The 22,235-nt window shown below is 43.4% G+C and overlaps 1 pseudogene; it reads left to right on the plus strand.

Annotated features, from left to right (window-relative positions):
* Positions 1–12,542: 12,542 nt before the first annotated feature.
* LOC132226660 (5-azacytidine-induced protein 2-like) lies at positions 12,543–13,899 on the plus strand (annotated as a pseudogene).
* Positions 13,900–22,235: the final 8,336 nt, after the last annotated feature.

Raw genomic sequence — 22,235 nt, forward strand, 5'->3', positions numbered from 1 at the left:
CCAAATTAGTGTGCCCTCTAGTAGCCGTTTCAATAATTTTGGCCATACTTACCACATAGGCACTATCACTATATAGGTTAATGGGCTCCGTAGCAAAATCTGTCAAGGCATAGATAAGAGCTTGTATTTCCACCCATTGTGCTGAAATATAAGAGTTTTGAAGGACCTTTGCACCTCTGCTGCAGTAGTATCCAGCCTTTCCAGAACTGGATCCATCTGTAAAAATGCTTAATGCCTGAGGTATAGGTTGTGACTTCACTATCTTTGGGAAGGTAAAGGTAGTAACTGAGAGAAATTGTAAAACCTTATTTGCTGGATAATGGTTACAACCTGTCTGGAGAAATTAGCAAGTGCAATTTTCCAATTTGTTGATTGTTGCCAGAGCCAGTCTTGCTGTAAATGGCACTACAATAAGGTTAGGGTCTCGGCCCACTCACTGGTCTGTTCGAAGGCGGGCTCGAGCTATTTACTGGGAAACTGAATCATGGACAGGAGTTAATACTTTAGTTGGAGAATGAGCTAAATATAGCCATTCAACAACTCCAGGAGCTTGCCAAATGACCCCAGTGGGTGTATGCGTAGTAGGGAAAACCAAAAACTGTAAAGGAAGGGAGTAATAAGTTCTAGGAAGTTGTGCTGAAGTTTAGGCATCCTCAACTTTATGAAAGGCTGTCTTGGCTTCCTCTGTCAAGCAGCGTGGGGATGATGGGGATGAATCTCCCCTGAGTATATGAAATAAAGGGCTGAAGTCAGCAGTGGTTAATTTTAAAGCAGGTCGAACCCAGTTAATATCTTCTAATAATTTTTGGAAGTCATTTAATGTAAGTAAAGTGTCAGTCTGAATTTGAATTTTCTGAGGTTTTATTGTTTTTCCCTCAATAATTCTGCCAAGATAAGAAAAAGGAAATGTCCTTTGAACTTTTTCAGGTGCTATGCATAATCCAGCACAATGCAGGGAATCCTGTAAATCTGTATAGATACTATTTAGATGCCTTTCATTTTCATGAGCTAAGAGAATGTCACCCATATAGTGAATAATATAAGCCTCAGGATTTTTTTCCTTATAGGAAGTATGGCCGAATCCACAAAATTCTGACATAAGGTAGGACTACTGGCCATGCCCTGAGGCAATACTTTCCATTGGTACCTCTTTATGGGCTCCTTAAAATGTGCTGCAGGGACACTCAATGCGAATCTTTTGCAATCCTCAGGATGGAGAGGAATAGTAAAAAAACAGTCCTTAAAGTCTAATACCAATAAATGGTAGTTCAATGGGATACCTGTTGGGGATGGTAACGCTGACTGAAAGGGCCCCATAATCTCCATGGTTTTATTAATTGCCCTTAGGTCATGCAGTAGTCTCCATTTACCAGACTTTTTCTTTATTACAAATATGGGCGTGTTTCATGGACTATGAGTGGGTTAAATATGCCCTACCTCAAGCTGTACTCAAACCAATTCTTGTGCCAGCTGTTAACTTCTCTCCTAAGAGGGGCCATTGATCAACCCAGATGGGGGTATCTGCAAGCCAGGTAATTTTAGCTGCTGTACGCTGGGTCGAAGAGACAATCAAGGCCCCTGTTGAAAATTCTGGTAACCTAATCCATGCCTCCCCTTTTGAGTGGACATTGGGATAGATAAATGCCTCCCTTGCTGATTCTTTCCTAGTCCTCTTAGGGGGTGAAATCCTCAAGTAAGCATTTGAGACATCACAAGGGAACTGGGACTTGTTATTAAAACTCCCATCTGCTCTAGCATATCTCGGCCCCATAGGTTAACAGGCAAATGTTGCAATACATAAGGTTGAAAATAGCCTGTATTTCCATCTGGATCTTCCCATCGAAGGAGTTGAGCACGCTGCAAGGGTTGAGAACATGCTCTACTCCTTGCAATTCAGAAGCCGTGGGATTTAAAGCCCAGTCCTGCGGCCAATGTCTGAAAGCAATGACTGACACATCAGTTCCAGTATCTATAACCCCTTTAAAAGGTTTCCCATTAATCCTTAGTTCTAACTCAGGCCGGCCCTGCTTACCTAATCTTGCCCAGTATACCGCGTCGCTGGACCCAAAGCCCTCTGTACCACGGGGCTGACAGGTTGAGGGCCGCCCTTCTGGATAGTAGGGCAGAAGGAGAATTTGTGCTATTTGTGTTTCTGGTAAGATCTGAATTATAGTATTAATTGTGCCATTACTTTAATTTCTCCAGTATAGTCCTGATCTATCACCCCAGGCAGAACTTGAAACCCTTTCAATGTTAAACTACTCCTCCCTAAAATTAGTCCCATCATGCCTGTGCGAAGGGGACCATACACTCCCGTGGCAATGGCCTGAGGCCCCATCTCTGGGGTTAGTACATATCGGGAGGTGGGACTGAGGTCCAATCCTGTGCTTCCTGGGTGGCACAGTAGAGGTTTCAAACAGTTGGTTTTGGGACCGAGCTGGCTGGAAAGGCTGCAGTGGGGTTAAGGATACGGCCCCTACTGTTTGGCGGGGCCGGCAGGGGCTGGCCTCTGAAGTTTCCCTGCCTAGGGGGTATTAAATTAGCATCAGGATCAGTGTTAGAGTGGCATTCATATAGCCAATGCTGTCCTCTCCTGCATCTTGGACACAGTACGGATGGCTTGATTCCACTCCCTGTAGTCCTTTGACTTCTATTTCTAGTATTATAGTCTTTAGCAAAATGCCCTAGTTTGTAACAGTTAAAGCATCCCCCTCTCCTTTTCTGCTGACCAGTGAACAACATCTCCTTTAATGTGGCAGCTAATACTGCTCCTTGAATGTAGGCTGGTCCAATGTCAGCACAAACACGGATGAAATCATGTACAGCACCATTCTTCCTGTAGGGACGTAAAGCTTCTTGACATACTCTATTTGCATTTTAACAGCTAATTGTTTCACAAGTATCATTCCAGCCTCACGGTCAGCCACAACCCTGCCTATGACTTGAACAAATGAGCCACAAAATCCTGATATGGCTCCTCAGGGCCTTGCCTAATTTTGCTTATGTTTAAAGCAGCGGTTCTCAACCTGTGGGTTGTGACCCCTTTGGGGGTCGAACGACCCTTTCACAGGGGTCGCCTAAGACCATCGGAAAACACATATATAATTACATATTGTTTTGTGATTAATCACTATGCTTTAATTATGTTCAATTTGTAACAATGAAATTGGGGATCACCACAACATGAGGAACTGTATTAAAGGGTCACGGCATTAGGAAGATTGAGAACCACTGGTCTAAAGACTTTTCCCCTTTTGTTGGTAGTTGCCTCCAGGCTTTGGTGGTACATATATTTATTTGCTGATAAGCTTGCATGAGGTACACTAACTGAGCCTGCAAAGCCCCATGAGGTCCGGTGCCCATGAGCATCAACACTAATAAAAGAGAAAAATGGTAATTGGCGTACGAGCTACCCTTTTCATTGGCTAATCAGGGCTATATGCAAATTAACTGCCAACTGAGATGGCAGTTAACTGCCAACAAGATGGTGGTTAATTTGCATATGTAGGCACAATGCAGGGAGGCGAAAGGGAAAGCAGGAAGAAGCCCCCTGCCACTGACAGTGATCGGAAACCCAGGGGGGAGCTAAGAGCTGGGGGGCAGGGCAAAGGCAGCCCTGGGGCCGCCTTTGCCCTGCCCCCCAGCCATGATGGGAGAATCAGGTGCCTTTTCTGCCCTGGCCATTGATAGCAGGAAGTAGGGGTGGAGCCTGCGATGGGAGCTGGGCATGGTCGAAGCTGGCAGTCCCAGGAGCTAGGGTTCCCTTGCCTGGGCCTAAAGCGGAGCCCACGATCGCGGGGCCGCTGCAGCTGCGGGTCCCCGCTGCCCGGGCCGAACGCCTAGGCCAGAGGCGTCAGGCCTGGGCAAGGGGACGATCCTGAGATTGGAGGGTGATGGGGGTCAACGCCTGAGGGCTCCCAGTATGTGAGAGGGGGCAGGCTGGGCTGAGGGACACTCCCCCCCCCCCCCACACACACCCAGTGCACGAATTTCGTGCACCGGGCCCCTAGTATTAATTATAATCGGTACCCCATGACCTTGGTTTCTTTTAGCCTGCTCTGCACTAAGCTCTGCCCAATTAGCTTTCCATAATAAGTAATCTCCAGGTGAGAGACAAGCCTTCGGGACAGTACTCTAGTCACTAGGAGCCATAGCTTCCTCAGATACTATATCTAGTAACCCCAGCACAAAGGGGGAGGTTGGTCCATACAGAGAACAAGAAGTCTTCAACTCCTTCAAAGTTTTAAAAGGTATAGACTGATGGCCACAAAGCATCTGACCTGGATTCTGAGGATCAGGCTGCTCAAATACACGCTATAAACTGAATCCTGAAATATCTTCTCCAGCCTGCCTGGCCTCATGCAGAGTCTGCTGGAGTAGAGACAAAGGCACCATTCTTGTTTCTGCTTGTTTAGGGGGTAAAAGGAGAGGTGTATGAGCAACAGTAAGCTCCCCAAATGTTTGCACAAGACCCCCATCATCCCAAACCTGCTGGCGCTGTTCTCTTGCTTCCTCCAATCCTCATTCATATTTGGAGGAAGCGCATTGTCCTGAGGGCTCTCTCCCACAGGAGCTGTAGCCCCAGGGACTGGAGGAGGCAGCAGAGGCACCGATGGTACAGGTGGAATCGGAAGCTTCTGGTAGCCTTGCCCCTTCTGTCTTGATTCCCCTGCCACATTCATCCACTCCCTTTCTGGAGTGGGCTCTAGGCAGTCCCTAATTAGGGAACACAGACTGAAAGCAGAGGCAGGCATTTCCTCCGGACCTTCAGTTATATAATGATCTCTAAGTTGTTTTCCTACCTTCTTCCATGCCTCTATATTTACCTTTCTTTCCTCAGAAAACCAGGGGCAGGTTTTACTTACAAAATCCAACAAATCGAAGAGCTGTTGATACCTCACAGAACAGCCCTGTGCTTGGAGCATAGCCTTCAGCATGGATACATATAAATTCTTTTCCTGAGGTCCTGAATTTCCCATGTTTTAGCCCTAGTTATATCAATGAACTTCGCTTCTTACTTTCCTTCTTGTTTTCTGCTTCACTGGAGCATCCTTTCACCTGACAACCGAAGTTCCCCCTAACTCAGGCCCCACGTTGAGTGCCACATGTGCCCAGCCAGCTCATCCTGAGGGAGCGTGGCGAAGGATGAAGAAATGACAGAGAATAAGCTGGGTCTAGAGGTGGATCTTCCTGTGTCTAGCTGAGGCCACAGAGAGAGATCCAGAGGCAAGCTGAGCCTTTATTTTATAGCCAGAGGTAAAAAGGTAGTGGTCACCATAGGTACAATGTTCTTGTGAGTTTCACATGTTTTGGCAGGGCTTGCTGCACTTCCCTCAGCCCATTAGCGACCCAGATAAGATCTAGGGAGCATCATAAGGTCAAGCCTAGTTATGCTAAGAGGACTGTGCCCTCTAAGCCGGGACTTGTTTGTGGCTTTGCCAATAGGCCAGTCTGAGGCTTAACCCTACAGCTGTGCCCTACAGAATGAGGAAGGTGGAAGTCTGGGAGGGGCCCCCTGCATAGTGCTGGAGCTCAAGTCAGAGCATCCTTGAAAGGTAAATGACATAGGATGAGAGATCAAAGCCTGAACAAGTTCAGGAGGCATCCATACAGCAGCAAAAGGACAACCCTGCTTGGATTTTCAGAGCCCGATGGGAGAAATCTTCTGCAGAAGAGGTGTCACAGCGGTCTGGAAAGGATGGGGTGCAGAGGGTATACAATTGGAAGGGACTGCAGTGGAGACAACCCAATGTGAGGTGTTAAAGTCCAAGTGGGGGTAAAGAGGACATGTGCATAGGGGCAGGGACAACAGAGACTGGTTACAAACAAGAAGACTGAACTATTAATCAAAGATACTGATTATGGGAGACAGCTTACTGTCAGAAAGGAAGTTAAAAATTAAAAGGGAACAACTGGAATGAACATTGTTGGATTAGATTGGAAGTATTGGTAAGAAGTCTTGCTTTTCAATATGTTTTGATACAGAATTAGAGATTAATGTATGCATGTATGCATGTGTATATATGTACACACATGATTCCCTGCCGCTCACTGAGGGCTATGAGCAATGACTACCCCAATAGCAATATGCACACCTATCACCATTTGTGCCCAGATATTGGTTTCTAAACATCGCTGGCCCCTGAAAGGAATCAGGGCTTTTATGAAAAATGGCTGATCCTAGGACTGGGGAAGAAAACTACAGGTTGAGCTTGGAACATCTTGTTGTCCAGAGAGGAAGGAGGTGCCCAAACAATAATGAGGACAGGTCAAAACACATGTACTCACCTTGAAATGCTACCACTGGCCAAATCAGGGGAAATTAAGCACCAAAATAATAAGCTTTCTCTTTCCCTCACTTGTTTGTTTGTTTGGTGTTAAGCATTTATCAATGTAGAAGGAATGAAATAATAAGAATATCATTTGGCAAACAACATAATAACAGATTTATGCAAGGATAATCAATGGATGCTAAATCTAGTATGTGAAATTTTGATGAGTAACAAAATATTCACGGACACTCAGAGTACCTCCACACAAGGTATTTGTGACACACAAAGGTAAATAGTACCTTTACTGTGGACTAATGTGGCAGACACTTTGTAACCACATGATGATAGTCAACACTGGGAGCAATGGAGCCGAGCATGTGCCTGCAAATTTGCTGCATGGGAACAAGTTAGCATTCCTGACATTCCTGCCCACATGGCATAACATGAAGCTACATGAAGAAACTTCAGACAGACCTAAGCAGAAAGTCTACAAATAACTGGCCTATACTCTTCAAACTGTAAATGTCATTTATGAAAAGCAAAGGAAGTCTACAGAACTGTCCCAGATTAAAAAAAGACTAAAGAAACAGGACATTGGGCATAACACATCATCCTGAATTTACTTGGACTATAAAGGATATTATTGAGATAATAGAAAATATCTGGGTAAGATCCAAGATTAAATATTAATACTGACCCAATTTTAATTCATTGATTTTGATCATTATACTACAACTAGAGGCCCAGTGCACAAAAATTTGTGCACTCGGGAGGGTCCCTCAGCCCGGCCGGTGCCCTCTCGCAGTCTGGGACCCCTTGGGGGATGACCACCTGCTGGCTTAGGCCTGCTCCCTGGGGGATTGGGCCTAAGATGGCAATCAGACATCCCTGTGGCAGCCCAGGAGTCCTTGGGGGATGTCCCCTTGCCAGCAGGGAGCAGGCGTAGCTGCAGTCAGACATCTTTAGCGCTGCTGAGGAGGCGGGAGAGGCTCCCACCACCACCACAGTACTGGCAGCCCTCAGTCTGGCTTGTGGCTGAGCAGAGCTCTCCCCGTGGAAGCACACTGACCACACTGACCAGGGGGAAGCTCCTGCATTGAGCGTCTGCCCCTTGGTGGTCAGTGTGTGTCATAGTTATCAGTGATTCCCAGTCACTCTGCTGTTAGGGTCAATTTGCATATTACCCTTTTATTATATAGGATAGAGGACTGGTGCATGGGTGGAGGCCGGCTGGTTTGCCCTGAAGGGTGTCCTGGATCAGGGTGGGGGTCCCGCTGGGGTGCCTGGCCAGCCTGGGTGAGGGGCTGATGGCTGTTTTCAGACTGGCCACAACCCCTTCAGGGTGGGAGGTCCTGCTGTGGTGCCTGGCCAGTCTGGGTGAGGGGCTGATGGCTGTTTGCAGGCTGGCCATGGCCCCTTCAGGGTAGGGGTCCCCGTTGGGGTGTCTGGCCAGTCTGGGTGAGGGGCTGATGGATGTTTTCAGGCTGGCCACAACCCCTTCAGGGTGGTGGTCCCGACTGGGGTGCCTGGCCAGCCTGGGTAAGTGGCTGAGGGCCATTTTCAGGCTGGTCACAGCCACTCAGGGTGGGGGGTTCTGCTGGGGTGCCTGGCCAGTCTGGGTGAGGGGCTGATGGCTATTTGCAGGCTGGCCAAGGCCCCTAGTGGGGACCCTCACCCCATGAGGTTGTGGCCATCTTGGGTGAGGGGCTGATGGCTGTTTGCAGGCTGGCCACAGCCCCCAGCCACCCAAACTCCCAGTGGAGGCTGGCTGGAAGCAGGTATCTGGGATTTATTTAACTTCTATAATTGAAACTTTGTTGCCTTTTGCAGAGGCCACAGTCGGCCAGAGCAGGCTTCCTCCATCTCCGGGGCAATCAAGCCTCCTGCTTGTTCCAGCTCTGTGGCTGCCAGCCACAATCTTGGTTAGGTTAATTTGCATATAGTCGCTCTGATTGGCTGGAGGGCGTGGCATGGGCGTAGCAGAGGTGAGGTCAATTTGCATGGTTCCCTCTTATTAGATTAGATAAGTATTTATTTTAAACTATAATAGTTTTTAAAATTTTTATACAACACTACTAATAAGATACCAAATGCACTTTTGGACTTCTGTGGTTCTTTGGCTTTAATTAGCATATTTGTCTTTTATTAGTGTCGATTATGTAAGATATTTCTATTTTCTTAGGAAATGCACACTAAAGTATTTAGAAGTAAAGAGGTATCATGTCTGCAACTTACAAATGGTTCATATATTATATCTAACAGACTTACATTTACATTTATTAAGTTAATAGACAAGAAGGGAGAAAGGATAAAGTAAATGTAGTAAAATGTTAACATTTGGGGAATGGTTTTAGGAATTTTTTTGTGCTATTGTTGTAACTTTTCTATAAGACTGAAACTTCTAATACAAAATATTTCTAAAATAAAAATTCTAAAAATAATTTTAACAAATTATAACCCATTATATGAAATAAACCACAAATTCACATTGATAAATGAATAAATTAAAAGTTTAATGAAGAAGAGATATTTACACTGACTCTAAAAACTTCCCTACAAAGCAATAATTGTGAAGTGAAAAAAGAAACATTATAGTGGAGAAACCCAGTAGATACTGCCTTCACTGATCAACATTAACATCACAAAGAATGACAAATCAAAACTGTAGGTCACATCACAGGATGCAATGAAAGAGTATAGGACTACTTCTGTGATGCTCTTGCTAAAAATGTCTGATCTAAATCCTACAGAATAAAAGCCTAAAATGCTAAGTGTCTGGTCATCTGTTCAACCAATCAAAGTGTAATATGCTATGGTAAGGCCAACCACTTGCTATGACATGTACTGACCACCAGGGGGCAGACACTTGACCCAGTAGATTAGCTTGCTGCTTGAGTCTGGCTGATGAAGATGGGCTGGACATGTCCTGGAGCCCTTCTGCGGTCCCTCCCCTGCTGGCCAACCTCCCGCATCCCCTCTCGCAATCCAGGACCACTCAGGGGATGTCAGAGAGCTGGTTTTAGCCCAATCCTGCAGGCCAGTCTGAGGGATCCCACTGGTACACAAATTCATGCACCGGGCCTCTAGTATTATCAAAAGGAAACATCAGAAAAATCCATGATCTGAAATTGAAGGACGTTCGACATACATTAGTTGAACTTCCTCTTCAAAGGATTCAATGTCATGAAAGTCAAGGAAAGACTAAGGACCTGTTCTAGACTGAAGGAAAAGAATAGACACTACAGCTCAATGGAACCTATGGATCTGAACAGGGTCTTCATGCTATACAGACAAGTGGCAAAATTTGAAAAGGGTGTGAGGATGAAACTATAGAATGTATTAGTGTGAATTTTCTGGTTGTGAAGGTGGTATGGTAGACAGGTGGAATGTACTAAAGCACGGTGGCACAGTGTAACAATTTACTCTCAAATAGTTCAAGGCAACAGAGTTCTTTGAACTAAAACTTGGAACTATCCGTAATTTTAAGACTCTTTCTAAAAATTCATTCAATAAATAGAAAAGTAGAAAAGCCTTAGGCAAACTTTATTTCCCCCACAAGGAAAAATTTTTAAATCTGTGTTTAAAATTGCATTAGTTCAATGCCACTATAACAATTTTAATATAGCTAAATAGGAGCCATAGCAGCAGATACCAAAATTATCTTTGTCTAAATCTTTAGAACCAAATATTGTGATAAAATTGGAATATGTAAAAAAGTCTATCAACTAGCACCACTAAAATATGAATGACAAGTTGTTTGCTTTGATGCTGTTTAAACAGTTGGTATTTGGGCAATTTGAATATGTATAATTCAATAGTGCTGGCTTTCATTTACAAAATCTGCTTAAAACTTACTTAGATGCCCCCAAAATACCCCAGTTTAAAATACTATATAAATTTTCATCAAACTTATGATCAAAAAATTTTTTCTTTAATAAAAAGTTCATGTCATGTGTCTAATGGAAAACAAAATGTTATGTAAACAGTACAGTAAATAATTTTTTACTGTTTATGTTTCAGATCATGTAATTTTTCAGCAAAATCTCTTTATACTCTTTTTGTGCTTTCAAAAGTATAAATCTTGACATGAACTTGACTAACTGATCCTACAGATCCAAAGGACAAACTCTGTAGGATTCAGCTTCAAATTTAGCAGCACCTGGAAAGAAAAAGAATTGTATTCTTTAAACTACAACTAAGTATAAGTGTTAAAAACAATAAAGACATCTATATCTGGGTATAATACACAACACAAGAATACTATGAAACATAATTATTAATTCAGTTGTTGCACACTGTATTAATTGGTATCATGGCTAAGTATCAGAGCTTCTGGTTTTCCCCATATTCAACACCATGCACTAAGGTAGTGTGACAAGCACTGGAGTTACAAGATGAAGATGACACAGCCCACCCCTGAATAATCACCTATATATATAAATGGCTAATATGCAAAGTGTCCCTTCAGGAGTTTGACCAGGAGACCAGAAGTTCGAACGCTGCTATGACGTGTGTTGACCACCAGGAGGTGGCGCAGAATGAAGCAAGGCCTCGGCCTGGAGCTGGAAGGCCCCAATTGGCCCTGATTGCCAGCCAGGCCTAAGGACCCTACCTTTGCACAAATTCAGGCACCGGGCCTCTAGTTTACTGTAAACTGAAAAAACAACAAATGAGCAGGCAATTTCCACTCAGAGTCACAGAAACCACCAACCAATATAACACAGGGCCCTATTGGAGCACACAGAGGAGACATCCCAGTTTTGTGTCAATATTGTCAGCTTTTTGGTGGAGGTGATATGTAAGTTGATACCTGATGGACCAAAAAAAAAGTATGCCAGAAAGAGAAATGAAGCAGATGCCAGAACTAGAAATGAGGAAGAACATTTGTGGAACTGGCTGCTAGAGCAAAGGGGCAGAGTAGCAAAGAGAAGGCTGCATTATTTGGCAAAAACTAAATGGATTTCAGTGTTTTTACTCCACACAAAGGGATTTGGAGTTTTTCATGAGGGTAAAAGAATGCCAAGTCAATGACTGGAGTTTTGAATATTGCCCCTCAATTGACAGTTATATGAACTGTAACTGCTTGACAGTATTACTAGATGAGTCTGGTTACTTGGCCTTATATCACTAGTAAAAACACGAGAAGTGATGAAGCCAGTTTTCTGATCATAGTTTCAGTGTGCAGGCCGACAGTCCGCAGCAGAGGGAAGGAAGAGAATAGCCAGAAATGAAGAGAGATGCATACGGGTAGACTTTTGAGGTCTTTAAAGAGCTGTAGAACATGGTGATTACATGTGGGATAAGTATATTCTTCCTTATGACTGTTTATATTTCACATTTTTCATTCACATGGAAAAAAATATTTAATGCAGTATATGTTATCCAAACATAGAAACAGATGCCATTTCCTATTCTCAGTTTATTTACCAAATCAATGATATCTAATAAATTTTGGCAACACACCTTCTTTTCGTTCTCTAGTTAGGGTTTCTCCATACTCCTGCCATATCTGAAATAGGTCAAATATTATTTTTAGTATTTAAGTTAAATAAGAGACATTATTAGAGGAATGATATATAGCTTATGAAATGTGTCCTTTAAATACTACTTTTAGAGGCTGGAGCATTAGGGATTGCACAAATAGAAAAATAATCACATAAACAAAATTAATTCAGACTCATTTTAATTTTAGATAATAGAGAGCATGCATATATAATGATATTTAGATAAATGTGATAAAAATACAATTATTATTGGTCCATTGAATAACCATAACTTCAGAAAAGTAATATTTGATACCATTGGTTTAAAGAAGTTTAAACAAGTCAAGTCATATTTAACACTGAATGCATTACTTTGCGATTCCAAGAAACACTGCTATTTATAAAAATTTAGGTTTTTGTGAGTTTTTTTATTTTTTTTTTACTTAAATTGATTTTTCTTTTAAATGATCTTTACAGCCCCCTTTGGGCCAGGTGCTGCTAGCCTACAGCCCCCCTGAGTTGCCTTTCCCTGCTGGGGGGCGGACGGAGAGGGCTGCCCATGGGGGCGCTGAGGGGCCACACAGGGTTCTGTGCCTCGCGGCCATGTTGCTGGGTAGGGGTCTGCTCCTGGTGGCGCTTCAGCTTCGCCTGCCCCTCTTGCCACTCCTTCCTGATCCCCAGGCCCCAGCCCAGTGGTTGGTCCTGGCACAGCCCAGGCCAAAGCAATGGGGACCCTTCCGCGGTGTACCTGGAGCAGAGGCCTTTGTTGGGAAGAGGCGGTGTCCGGTGTCTTCCAGGAAACCGGATGGAGCCCGTGGTGACCCCTGGAGACCCTGTTCCCAGCGCTGGGGATCCAGAGGCAGCCTGACTCGGGCTGTCATGGATATGCTGGTGGAAGTCTGTGTCGTCATTCTAAATCATGAAAAAGCCCATAGGAGAGATAAGTGACTTCGGTCTCAATATATTCAGATGAGTCTGTTGCTTCACATTTTGCCCTTGTCACTGTTTTTGGATGAAGACATCAAAAACGCTTTAAGGATTCAGAGAAAAAAAAAAACCCTTTCCTAAAGAAAAGAGTAAGATTTTCGGAAGAAAAGCTTACAGGCGCTCTATTAGATCAAAAAACATGCTCTGTGGGCCGAGAACAAGTAAATAAGGTTTTATCATGCATGCTGAGAGGTTTGCATTGATAGAGATAATTTAAAAAGAAAATTGGGTAAAATGAACAAAGACAACCTGAATGTTTAAAAGTATTGAAGGAACAGCAGCAGTCTAAAGAAGCAGAAGTCCTCAGGCTAAGAACAGAGATGGAAACAGTGCAGGTGATAGGGAATTTAAATCCACCTTCATCAAACTGGGAGGTGGAAAAGCTAAGTTGTGACCTGAAGATCCATGGCTTGGAACAAGAACTAGAACCGATGAAAAAAGAATGTAACTCTCTCAGAATAGAGCCTCAACGAGCCAAACAAACACATCCGTCTCAGGAAGACAATCTGCAGAGCAGAGCTCTCCAAAGACTAAGCATTTTAAGTGATGATACCCAAAATGTATACTGGGAGCTGAAGGGACAAATATCTAATTTGCATCTGGTGACTCAAGTACAGATTGAACTGAAAACCCCAACTGCAATCAAGAAAGCCTGTGCCCCGTAGGATTCCCGTAAGACCTTGGCAAAGACAGCACAAAACTGCACTTGACAAATTTCACTGCAACAAACAAAAGACACCCCCCTCTCTCACCAAATGGCAAACTCTTTGTCATACCACAGCTTCCCCTTTACCAGGAGATGGAAAGGTTTTATCAGAGAAAGCAGCTCCCCATCATGCACAGATAATGAGAGACCCATTCTTCATGACTGCACAAACTCTCAGGAGCATTACTCACATGGCAGAAATACCCTGGAAGATAATCCCCAAGCCCTCCTAAATCAAGTGAGACAGCATTTGGGGAGACTAAAAATGAAACGTTGCCTTTACCCATCCTGCCACCACCGCATCACTTGGATCAACATAATCAAAACTGCCTTTATAAGAATGAATTCTGAAGAGATCTGTGACTTGGTCATGAGGTTGCTGCACCTCCCCCAAGGGCACTCTTGGGAAATTCTTTAATAAACTGAAAGCGGGATTTGCTTAAACTTTTGCCAAGTTCCTCAATGTACACTTTGCACATACTGTAACGTATTATGTAGTTGATTTGCCAGTAGGAGAGAGCAACCCTTCATCTTCACATTCTGTCTAACAATCATATATATATATATATTACTAACAAATTAATGAACTTGTTTCAAAAAGAAAAAAATAATAACAAAATGAGCTTTCTATTCTTATACTTTTAGAAAATTAAAAGCTTAAGATATGTTCTATGCTATTAATTTTTCAATCTAAAATTACAAAAGTGGTACTGTCATAAGGTCACATGAAAATTCTACTGGCAAAAAATAACTGAAACTATGCTACTGTATGTATTACGACTGAGACATTTCTTTATTCATATGGACAACAAATGTTTCAGAAAATCTTTGATTTGAGGAATAAAAAAATCAATATATGGCTGGGTCACGTACCAGGGTCGCAGGTTTGCTCCCCGCCCCCAGTAGGGTTGCATGAGGGAGGCAACCATTAGATATTTCTATCTCTCATGGATGTTTCTCTTTCTCTCTCCCTCTCCTCCCTCCCTGCCACTCTCTCTGAAAAGCAATGGAAAAAGTATCCTCAGGTGAGGATAAATAACAGTAACAAAAATCAATATATAATCCTATAATTGTAATAACCTTGTTTTCTTTCTAAAAATTAGAGGTAATTTGGAAACAAACGATTATAATTATAGTCTACTTAATAATGAAATGTGTGGGAATACTTCCAATTATATTAAAAGGGTCCTGATCTAAAGTGTTCTTAATAAACTTCTTCTTAAAAAAGGTATCTTTTCACTCAATGCCTGAAACAGGGTTGAAAACAGTATACTGAGCATTAAACACTGTGGTGATCATTATCATGTGATACCCAATGCCAAATTTCAGGTGTGAAGACAAATTTGATGACTAACATGTTCCCCAGTATTTTTGGAGGCTGTATCTATTAACACTTATGACAATAGCATGATAGACAGGCCTTATTAAATGGATAATGTGGCAACATTACTAGACAGACTTTGTAAAATAAATAGGTCGATACTAGATAAAGACCAAGGCCTTTATTGAATCAATTTTATGTCACCATTAATAAAATAGGTATTATGTGAATCACACTTTTACACAACTTGAATTAAGAAACTACCCATGGAACATTATTATCTGTTCCCACAAAAGCTCCTTTCCTAAATATTTACTTCTGTGATGTTTATGCTTATTTCTAGGTGAGGATTGTGTCTAGACGGTGGAAGCAGCTTGAAGTTCCAACATTAATAAGGAGAACACATCTGAAATTTTATTCCTATCGTGTCATTTTCAACAATATAAAAAGGTGGGAAAAGTATACACATTAAAACAATGTATCAGCAATATTCAATTCAAAGGATTTGTCATTAGACGGATTTTTCTCAGAACTGGTAGTTCCCAAACTCCCATAGGAATCTGTTTCCCCTGTGGACACCTGCAGGATTGCAGAGCTTCAGAGTCTCCATCCCCCCTTAGTTAGGCAGCTCGATTTGTCTGTATTATATAAAACATTTCACGCAAATTCTAAAAATAAAAGTTCTAGTCTAAAAAAATATTTAAGGTATGAAAATCACTGATTTGTTTTTTTAATTTTTTATCAAGCATATATATGTCATATTTCATGAAAAGTTCCATAGATTTCTGCTTTCATACAAAAAGCATAGTGAAGGTAAACATGAACAAACTGGAAGAAACCAAGATGGCGGCATAGGTAAACACCAGAAATTGCTGCCTCGCACAACCACTGCACAATTATTTTGATGATGTCCGACAAAAATGGACATCATCCAGAACCACAGGAAGGCTGGCTGAGTGGAAATTCTACAACTAGAAGGAAAGAGAAAAGCACACTGAGACTCAGAGGAGGTGTGGAAGTAAAGTGCAGAGGTATGGAGGTGCACTCGTAAAGGGCTGGTAACTGAGGACACGGTTGTCTTTTTCAATTGGGAGGGAGTCTCAAGTTCCCGACTGCTCTGAACTCCAGTTCTGGGTGAGTCTCTGGGGACCCGGATTCATACAGGGAGAAACTGGACTGTCTGGCATCGGTCAGAACCTGAGGGCGGCTTTCTCGGAGAGGTGCTTGCAGCGATTACCTCAGGACACTGAGATGCGGGGCCTCTTAGGGTAGGACTGAGGAGCAGCCATAGCTGCTTGCTCTGCCCTGTTGATCCCCTGAGACCTCGCCCCACCCAATCTGTGCGCAGAGGCTTTAGCATATGAAAGGCCTGGCCCTTTGCAATCTGAAAATTACCTAACAAACTGCAGCTGGGTCAGAGAGACTCAGAACTTCCAAAAGAAGGCCCATTCCCCACAGCAGCTTGCATTCTTCACAGCTGGGCCTCATCTGGGCACCTCCAAACCACAAACAAAGAAGAGGAATCTGCAGATCTCTCCATAGCTCCTGCTGGGTAGCCTCTGGCAGAGGCTAAATTAGCACCTCCTTAGAGATCCAAGAGCCAGTGTACCCATTGGTCAGATTTGGACCATCCAGATTACAACTTCTCAGATTCGTAAGGGACACACTCAGGGTGCAGACTCAGTAAGCACCAAAGCCCCACTGAAGCAAGTTTTGCCCCAGAAGGGTGTCTCCAGCACAGAAATTCTCCCACTGCAGACACTGTTGATTCTCACAGCCAACTGGCCTAGAGGTCAATTCCTCCCAGTGATACCTACAACAATCAAGGCTTAACTACAACAAGACTGTGCACAAAGCCCACAAAGGTGTGCACCAAGAGTGTCCACCTCAGGTAACTGGAGAGGCTGAGCCACTGGGCCCTATAGAACACCTAGCACAGAAAGCCACTCTATCAGCACAGGGAAGCAGCCAAAACACAGAGACAAAGAAACAGGTCACAAATGACAGAAATGTAGGAAAGCAAACTACTGGACATAGAGTTCAAAACCACACTTATTAGGTTTTTCAAGAATTTTCTAGAAACTGCCAATAAATTTAGTGAGACCCTCAAGAAATCTAGTGAGACCCTCGAGGTTATGAAATAGGACCAACTAGAAATTAAGCATGCACTGACTGAAATAAAGAATATTATACAGAGTTCCAACAGCAGACTAGAAGATTGCAAGAATCAAGTCAAAGATTAGACATACGAAGAAGCAAAAAACACCCAACCGGAAAAACAAAAAGAAAAAAGAATCCAAAAATATCAAGATAGTGTAAGGAGCCTCTGGGACAAATTCAAGCATACCAACATCCGAATTATAGGGGGGACAGAAGAGAGAGAGCAAGATATTGAAAACCTATTTGAAGAAATAATGACAGAAAACTTCCCCTACCTGGTGAAAGAAATAGACTTACAACTCCAGGAAGCACAGAGAACCCCAAACAAAAGGAATCAAAGAGGACCACACCAAGACACATCATAATTAAAATGCCAAGAGCAAAAGACAAAGAGAGAATCCTAAAAGCAGCAAGAGAAAAACAGTCAGTTACCTACAAGGGAGTACCCATATGACCGTCAGCTAATTTCTCAACAGAAACTTTGCAGGCCAGAAGGGAGTGGCAAGAAATATTCAAAGTGATGAATAGCAAGAACCTAGAACCAAGATTACTTTACCCAGCAAAACTATCATTCAGAATTGAAGGTCAGATAAAGAGCTTCACAGAGAAGAAAAAGCTAAAGGAGTTCATCACCACTAAACCAGTATTATATGAAATGCTGAAAGGTATTCTTTAAGAAGAGGAAGAAGAAGAAAAAGGTAAAGATACAAATTATGCACAACAAATACACATCTATCAACAAGTGAATCTAAAAATCAAGTGAATAAATAATCTGATGAACAGAATAAACTGGTGAATATAATAGAATCAGGGGCATAGAAAGGGGGTGGACTGACTATTCTCGGGGGGGGGGGCGGTTTGCGGGAAGAGAATGGACAAAAATTGTACACCTATGGATGTGGACAGTGGGGTGGGTAAGGGCAGAGAGTGGGGTGGGAACTGGGTGGAGGAGAGCTAATGGGGGAAAAAGAGGAACTACTGTAATAATCTGAACAATAAAGATTTATTTAAAAAATATATTGTAATAATTATGTATGGTGCCAGGGGGTGCCGGACTTATGCGGTGATCACTTTGTAAGTTATATAAATGTCTAATCACTATGTTGTACACCTGAAACAAATGTAATATTGAATGTCAACTGTGATTGAAAAAGAAAATTACAAATATATCAAAAATAAGTATGAACAAAGTGCTAGGATTTGGAATTGGTATATCTTCCTTCATGCTCTATTTCTTTCTTGTATTCCTTGCTAATGTCAATTTGTCTATCATTAGCAGCCAGTCTTTCCTACCTCCCCTTAATTGTCATTTCTAATATGTTAGTAATTGAGAAACCAGATAAACAAACTTTGAAACTTTGGCTCCAAATACACAATTCTGCTTGAAGGGTTTAATGTCCCCTGAATAAACTGCACAATATTTAATGTTTTTATTTCGTGGCAGCTCTTTTGGTTACTCAGAGTTTCATTTACTTTCTGGGTCCTGTCTCTCTTTTGGATAGTGGAGGACTTGTTGCAGGCATATAAGCATAACCACTGAAAATCACTTAGTCCAAGTTCCTAATTTGTCCTAAGAGGCAACAAAAGCTCAGAGAGATTACAGGTTGCCTGAGGTCAGAAAACCAATTAGCTGCAGGCCCAAAGTGGGCTCTAAGGCCTAAGGTTCTGTGCCAGCTCCTTCCTCATATTCATGGAAAAATAAACAGAACTTTAACTATAACTCAGAGAAAATGAATCTGTAAAACTGTCATGTAGCTCAATAATGTTTTAGCATGAGACACAAAATAATAGCGTTGTAACTCAATTATCGATTTTTAAGCAATGAGTAAAAATATAGGAACAGAAATTAATATCATAAATCCTATTTGTAGCAGTCATGACACTCAATTTATAAAGCACAGATTATTTAGCCACAGGACAAGAAACGTGAAGGAGACCATCTTTAGTTAAACTAAGAAAATTCTTCCTTAAAGGAACTATCCATTCCCTCCAAATAAAACTTGGTTTACCAAAATTAACCAACAAATGAATTATCTGTGTTGGGGGTTATCTATAGCAAAATTTAAAACACAGAACAGATTTCTCTTTACTGTTTGGCATACTTCTGCCCAAGCTCTTTCATCCTTAGTTGGTCTGTATACAAGACATGAACTGAATTTCCATTATGACTTAACCCCATCAGAAATCATAGGAACACCTTCACTTCTCTGCCTTTCAGTCTCCACATGAGGCCTTAGGCTCTCTCTACCTTCCTCACGAGGGGATGGAAGAGTTATCTGATGTGTGCACTTGAGAGAAGGAACTGAAGATGCTTGCTTAGCCCCAAACACTTCTTTGAAAAGACATGGCTGCCCACAGTCACATGACCTTGGGTCTGCTCTCATCTCTTCAGGGAGCTGCCTGCCCAGGGACAGGTGTCAGGTATTTCTTCCCTCCACTCACAACTGGGTGTGAAACTGCCTGATTTGGGATGAGTGTTCAGAGGTCCTGTGACCCCACATCTAAACCACATTTTCCAATTCCTTACTATGTGTGAGTAACCAAGCTGGTAAGTCCATTTCCATCTGCCTGACTCTATGATCTAATCTCAAAAGGGAAACAGGGCTGTCATTTGCCATCTACCCCAGCACAGCTCCAACAAGAAAGATGACCACGCTACACTTACAGAAATGTCTTCTCCTTCCTTGACTTTACACTTAATGTACATTGTTCAAACATCCCCCGTTTTAAGGAGGGGGAGTTACATTTTTGAAAGAAAAATGCAGAGAAGCCAACAGCAACAGCAAAACACAAAAAATGCAAATATATGTTCATTCATTTAACACTAATTTATTGACAGGCTACCATTCTATTACATTTGATATTACAGGTTGAAAAATAATGTTGCCTTCTCTTTTTGAGACCAATTGATACACATATACAAACAACAGACACATCTACATTCCCATGTGTGATATATGGTCAGTAACTAATGATATTTATATATATATATATACTAGATGCCCGGTGCACAAAAATTTGTGCACTTGGGGGGAAGGGGGGGTCCCTCAGCCCGGCCTGTGCCCTCTCGCAGTCTGGGACCCCTTGGGAGATAACGACCTGCTGGCTTACGCCTGCTCCCAGGTGGCAGAGGGCAGGCCCATCCCTAGGTGCAACCCCAGGCCAGGCTCAGAGCAGGGCTGATTGGGGAGTTGGGATGCCACCCCCTGTCATGCACAGAGCAGGGCGGATTGGGAGGTTGCGATGCCACCCTCAGTCACGCTCAGGGTAGGGCTGATTGGGGGGTTGGGGCACCGCCCCCTGTCACACTCAAGGAAGGGTCGATGGGGAGGTTGCAGCGCCACCCCGTCATGCACAGAGCATGGCCCATCAGGGGGGTTGGGGATCCGTAGCCTGTCATGCACAGAGCAGGGTCGATCAGGGGGTTGGGGAGCTCCCCGCTGTCACGCACAGAGCAGTGCCCATCAGGGGGTTGGGGAGATTCCCCTGTCACGCACAGAGTAGGGCCGATCAGGGGGTTGGGGAGCTCCCCCCTGTCACTCACAGACTAGGGCCCATAGGGGAGTTGGGGCACCGCCCCCTGTCACACACAGAGCGGGGTGGATCAGGGGATTGGGGTGCCGCACCCTGTCACACTCAGGGCAGGGCCGATGGGGAGATTATGCCTCTACCCCGTCACACACAGAGCAGGGCCCATGGGAGGTAGGGGGTGGTTGGGGCACCGCACCCTGTCACACACAGAGCCACAGGGCAATCAGGGGGTTGGGGAGCTCCCCCCTATCAGGCACAGAGCAGGTCTGATCAGGGGGTTGGGGCGTCCTCCCCTGTCATGAACAGAGCAGGGTGGATAAGGAGGTTGTGGCCCCGCCCCCTGTCACACACAGAGCCGCAGGGTGATCAGGGGGTTTGGGCGCTGCCCCCTGTCACGCTGATCCCGGTGCCAGGAGGCCTCGCGGCTCCCCTGATCCTGGTGCTGGGAGGCATATTACCCTTTTACTATATAGGATAGAGGCCTGGTGCATGGGTGGGGGCCAGATGGTTTGCCCTGAAGGGTGTCCTGAATCAGGGTGGGGGTCCCCACTGGGGTGCCTGGCCAGTCTGGGTGAGGGGCTGAGAGCTGTTTTCAGGCTGGCGGGTGACTGAAGATCCCAACTGCTCCTTTTTTTCTTTTTTTATTCTGGGCCAGCTTTAGCTCTGACTCCAGCTCTGAGGCCTCTGCTGCTGAAAGCAGGTATCTGGTTTGTTTGTGTTCTATAATCGAAACAATGTATCAACTCCAGCTCTGAGATCCCAGCTCGCTGCAAGCAGGTTTCTGGGGTTTTGTTTAGCTTCTTTATTTCTTATAATGTTTCAAACTGCAGGCTCAGATGCCGGCAAGGCAGGCGAGGAACGTTGGTTTCCTCCGTCACTGAAGCAAGCAAGCTTCATGTTAGGTTCAAGCTGCCTGGCTGCTGGCCGCCATCTTGGCTGACAGTTAATTTGCATATCTTGCTGATTAGCCAATGGGAAGGGTAGCGGTCGTATGCTAATTACCATGTTTCTCTTTTATTAGATAGGATATTTTATATATATTTTATTGATTTTTTAACAGAGAGGACAGGAGAGGGATAGACAGTTAGAAACACCAATGAGAGAGAAACATTGATCAGTTGCCTCCTGCACACCCCACACCAGAGATGTGCCCGCAACCAAAGCACATGCCCTTGACCGGAATCGAACCTGGGACCCCTCAGTCCGCAGGCAGACGCTCTATCCACTAAGCCAAACTGGTCAGGGCTGATATTTTTAAGTTAAATTTTGATATCATCCTTATTTTATTTTATTTTTTTTTATTTTTTTTAAATATATTTTATTGATTTTTTACAGAGAGGAAGGGAGAGAGATAGAGAGTTAGAAACATCGATGAGAGAGAAACATCGATCAGCTGCCTCCTGCACATCTCCTACTGGGGATATGCCCGCAACCCAGGTACATGCCCTTGACCGGAATCAAACCTGGGACCTTTCAGTCCGCAGGCCGACGCTCTATCCACTGAGCCAAACCGGTTTCGGCTATCATCCTTATTTTAAATGTTATAAAAATAAATGTAATTTAAACATAATAAAATCAAGTACATTTGCACATTTAAACTATAGCAATTCATTATCTAATTGTAAACAGGTTAATGTGAGAAGGAAATACATTGTCAGTTTGTAAATATCAAAAACATGTTTTTTATTGCAGAAAAAAACTGAGGAAAAATTTGCTGATCAAGGAGCTGAAAAATTAAGTAGAAAGAAAAATGAATGAAAAAAATGTATAGGAAG

This window comes from Myotis daubentonii, chromosome 1 (genome assembly GCF_963259705.1).
Source record: "Myotis daubentonii chromosome 1, mMyoDau2.1, whole genome shotgun sequence".
NCBI lineage: Eukaryota > Metazoa > Chordata > Mammalia > Chiroptera > Vespertilionidae > Myotis > Myotis daubentonii.